Source organism: Meleagris gallopavo, chromosome Z, assembly GCF_000146605.3.
Source record: "Meleagris gallopavo isolate NT-WF06-2002-E0010 breed Aviagen turkey brand Nicholas breeding stock chromosome Z, Turkey_5.1, whole genome shotgun sequence".
Taxonomy (NCBI): domain Eukaryota; kingdom Metazoa; phylum Chordata; class Aves; order Galliformes; family Phasianidae; genus Meleagris; species Meleagris gallopavo.
Window position 1 is genome coordinate 33,100,037 of NC_015041.2, and position 5,448 is coordinate 33,105,484.

Below are 5,448 nucleotides of genomic sequence, written 5' to 3' on the forward strand. Positions count from 1 at the left end.
TGCAGGTGAGAAAAAAAAAAGAATTTTGTCTTGAAAGAGAAATGGGCCAGATGTGTTCTGAACTTAATCAAAACATTAGTGCTTGAAAAGAGAGAAGATGAAGGGATTCAGTCAAAGAAATACTCAAACATTCCTGATGAATAAAGCAAACAACCTTCGTTTCTCAGGAAAAGTTGCTGCTGAATGTAGAATTGTTATTTCAGGCTGTGCATTAAGTAAAATAATCTTTTAAGTGGGATAATAAAAAAAAAAACAATTGATTTCTAGGTTTCAAGATGTGATTGCATATCTAGGCAGACTTGTGTGCTCCAGAAAATAAAGGAATATGTACATTACATCTTTTAGGAACTGTTTTCCTAATAGGCTTAACTGACTGCGCTGCATTAAAAGCCCTGATTGTTGCCTCATATAGAAAGGAAGAGGCAAGTCTGCAAACCAACAAGGGATTCCGAGGGATTTTTATATTAGCCAGTAATTAAATAATAGTTCCTGTTGCCTTCTTCCACCGGGAATTACATCCTTTTCACCCCTTCTCTGCTAAAGCAGAGACATCCATTACGATGAGTAGCTACAACACTTGTCACATCCAATCAGCTCCAAGCGACTGAAGGCCAACTGACGTGTGCTCTCTTAAAGCATGGTTTCTTCTCCCCCAAAAGCCCACTGTCCTTTCACGTGCATGTAACAGTCAGAAGAGATCACATCACACAATGAAGAAAAACAGAAGCATATGGTACTAAGGGGCCTCTGCAGGAGATGGCTAAAATGCCAAGGCTTGCACATAAACAAAATATATGCAAAAATATGTGTTCATATAGAATGCCAGATACAAGCAGATGACAGAAACAGCACAGAAAGGCAGAATTTTGTCATCATTACAGTTACCTAAGATTTCTTTTTTCACTTAAAATTTTTATTGTTGTCTTAATGCACAAAAGCTAGCAACCAGTTACTTAACAATGCATAAACAGTTGCAGTCTTAACTTTTCAGTATAATATCAAGCTGTATATTATTCACATCCTATTTACTTTTGCCTATTGTAAGTTGCAGCATGACCTCTGAACTGCAAACTCTAAGTGACTACATCTCTTTTCCTCATCTCATTGCTATTAAATAGTATATGTAAAAGCAAGGTCATAAATTCACTGAATACTCTTAATCAGCATGTAATTCTTCCTTTCTATCTCTCTTCTCTCTCTCTCTCTCTCTCTCAGGAGACACATATCTTACTGCTGTTTCCAGCCCACAGAACAATACCTCCTGAACTAAGTAACCTATTAGGTGTTTCACGAAGAAAATTAATGAAAGCTCTTTGTTCTCCCCCTTAATTTTGTATGTGTAAGTTACTTTTTCTGCAATTATTCTGCTTCAAAGAACAGCACATACCAAAAGATTCTGCTTTTACCATACTATAAACTGAGGGAGCAGTTGTTATAGGTGTAAACTGATAGATATAAAACTTGTTCTGTAAGTCATAAATTGACTAGTATTCTTAAAATGACCAAATTTTTTATGCAGGTGGGATTATAATTTCAGCAGGATCAGTGATTTTCTTTGTCTATGTTTATAAATTTTCACACCTGTTTTTCCTTATATCAGTAGATCTTTGAATGGAAAAATAAAATTCCAATAGAGTAAACACAGAGGAGGACTTTGATTCACTTACTACTGCAAGATTTTAAGAGGGATTTTCTCTCTGATTGTCAGAAATATGCACTAAGTCCTTGTAGCAATGACTACTTTTCTAATTCAGAATATAAAAAAGTTATTGCATTTTTAACAGCCATCTGTGTTGATTTGTACAGATTAAATATCTTCCATTAACAAAACAGGCATAGATCTGAACATTTTTCTTAAATGAGTTGAAACATGAGTTGATTTTAATTTCAGGAAGATTCTCTGCTTTGAAAAGATGCATTGGATTGTGCAAAATTGCCTTCTAATCTGGACTTTCATCAATACTTTTCAATAGAATCAGACTGTTAAAAAGCAGCTGTTCCAATGTCAAAAGTTATGCTGTGAAAACAATATTTAAAAAAAAAGGAAAAAAAAAAAGGAATTAATTACTTGAATTCAAATCATTTCACTAAATTCATTTTCTTACTATATACTTCAGTAAGACATGCAATTTAAAAAAAAACTGCAGAAATATAATGAAAAATGTGAGATTTGGATGGTTTCTCAAATCAAGCTGTCATTCAGCTCTGAAATTCTGTGACATTTATGTATAACATGGATTTCAAATTGGGCAGGTATTTTTTTCTTCATCTGACAGGTGGTGATATGTTCTGGTTAGTTTGTTCTTTATACAGAGGTTTATTTCTTATTTGCAATGAATATGGCATATTGATGAAAACTGTAATCAGGTTTGCATAATTTCCCTGTGTTTATCTCCTTGTTTTCTACTACAAAAGTAAACAAGATGCTCCTGAAGTAGAATTGCAAAGCAAGCTTGGAAATGTCAACCATCCAAGAGAGGTGATATTGCTTAACAATAATGTAAGATGGAAAGACCACAAAGCATCGTTCCTAAGGAATCTTTCCGTTAAATGCCATAAGTGTGTGTAAGGGAAAATTTGTTCACACAAACAAATAAAGAAAGAAAAAATCTCCAGCAGTAACAAATTTCAATGCTATGAGAAATATCTGCAGAGTATCATAGGGTAAACTCCATTCTTTTCTGAAGAGTGCAAAAAAAATAAAACTTGTTCCAGTGCTATCCTTGTATAAATTATAAAACATCTTTACTGTGTAAACTTTGAATCAAACAGAACAAATATTCTTTTTTTTCACTAATATGGGACTTCGAGAAAAAAATAGGTTGACAGGTACAGATAACTATACAACTCTGTTGTATAATGTTTATCAAGAAGAAGTCTTCCAAAATCCAAGAAGCTTCAAAAATTAATGCACCTGTTAGTCTGTCCACTCTTTTTCCTTAGGTTGCTCTTTGCTACTAGCCCAACATAATTCTATTGCTGTTCTCTGCTATTCTGTCTCCTTCTTCAAGTTAACCTATGGATTGTTTTCTTTGGTTTAGATCCCTCTTCAAGGAAATAATCTCTCTGAAGTAGTTGCGTAAGTCTCTGTAGCAAAATCAGAAGGTGCATACATAACATGAAAACTGGCATTTCTCATGACAATAATATACGTATTATGCAGTTGATATCAAGAGTTGATGATACAAAAGATTTTCCAAATAACTTTTTTAAGGTTCATAAAAACAGGATTTTACTCAGTACAAGGTGCAGATTGGCTTTTTAAGAAAAAACAAAATCCGCTTTTCCTGGTGTCTTCAAGCTTATGGAATCTGCAAACAAAACCCGTAATCTTTTTTTCTGCTATCCTGAATATCCCCTATTCATATTCCCCTGTGTCAGGAACTAGAAAGCAATATAACTGTTTTTCAAATCTTGGTAGATTCCTTGCAAATGACAATTCTGATTGAGATAAATACAAATGATAGAAAGCTAAGGTCTCATTATATTACAGTTTTACTACCGTGCAAACCATAAGCTTAAGAATGCAGTTCTAAGGTCCATTACATTCTTCTTCATTTATTTCACTTTACTGAAAGTAAAATTAAAAATGCTTTATCTTTATGGACAAATCATAGCAAAAGTGTGCATAACAAAAATTTGCAGAACAAAAACACTGAAAATAAGTAACAGATCTGGTGCTGTAAGAACTTGGAAAGTCAAAAGGGAAAGTAAAATAAGACCATGTTTTGGGTTTAGTCTAACACACAATTCTGATGCATTTGCTCCTCCAGAATAAAAAATTAGCTGGCATTAGTACAAGCGCCTTTATTTCTAGTACTTAAATAACAGTATCTTTTCCCTTTCTAGTATGTACAAATGTTCCAAATCTGCACTTTACTATTCTTTTTCTAACATGCAGACAAGAGGAAAGTGGCAGCTGCAGTGCACCAATGAAATCCTCAGGTAATATTCAGGCACACCTGAAATAGATTTCATCATAATTTTCATAACACCCTGAATATTTGCTGTAGTTTGGGGATAAGATCCTTTATTTTTTTCATATTTATATTATGTAGACTGTACAATTTAATGAGAAACAGAGTGATATGTGTGAATTATGAACTGCAGGTACAGAGAAAGGTTGTACTATTTCTTTTATAGAGTCACTATACAAGATCAAATGGTTTTATTCCTACATACTCTCGCCAAAAACCCAGGCACTGGATTGTGAATCAGATCCATGCTATTTCACTGACTAGAAAAATGGGACAGTGATGTTAATGCAAGTCATGGGATCCTAAGAAATACAAGTATTTAGCACTGCAAAGAAATACCACAAAGAACTCCAAAGGATTTTGAAACCAATGTAATGTGATGAGCAGTATTTTCTTGTGACTGCTGAATTGCTTTACACATTTACTAAAAATAAATTATACTTTAAGCACTTCTAGATCAAAGAAATACTAAAGACAAACCTTAAAATTTGAAATAATGGCAGATAAATAAATATTGATAGATCGCCGCTATTGTTTACACATTGTAAATGCAAACTATCTGTTTCAAGTCAAGTTCAGCTAAATATTCAAACTGAAAAGAATTGTCAAAATGTTGATATGAGATGCTCAGACCCCAAGACTTAATTAATTAATTTTAGCACTGAGATACGAATTAAGATTTAGCAGCTGCTGAACTGGGTGCAAACAGAGTCCAAACTGATCTTTTAGAATGACAGTAACAAAATAATTGCAGTGAGATTTTTTGTTTCAGTATTAGTTGGCAATAAAACTCTATCAAATTACCATATACCATATTACCAGAACATTATAGTCTTTTCTGTAATACATATATGATATATGTCTGAAAGTTGCCCAGCATGAAGACGATAAACTTAAAATAGTAAGTAGTCTAAACTCATGTAATATATTTATATGGTTACAGGAGTTTTTCTGTAAGAGAAAAAGGTTAGGAGGAGAGCACAGAATAGCAATTTTTCGATAGGTATTCAGTCCAGCAGTTCATACAGAAGAATAATTTCTGAAACAACTGTGCAATTTCTAGTCCACTTGACAATGGATTAAGCTGACCATGCAAAGTAGTTTTCACTGTGGACTATACCTGAAGAAAGGTCATACAGAATAATTGCAATTTCAGCCTCCCATACTTCTTAACAGTGTTTACCAGAAGGTGCAGACCTAGAACTTAGAACTCTGCACTTTCTGAGCAGTCTTCTTAGTTTGTTTCAGCCTAGTTATTCTTTGATAGCAGCTACCCATCTGAAAAGTGCCGACTGTCTTCACCCCAGACCCATGAAATACTTCATATGCCTGTTAGTGCACTACATTAGATTTGGGCCATGGCTCACATATACTGTTATGATGTTACACATCACTTCTTCACTTTCACTGCACACAAAGTAAGGCAGTGATTATTGGTGTTTTAAAGATCTGTCAATCCATTTAAATTAAA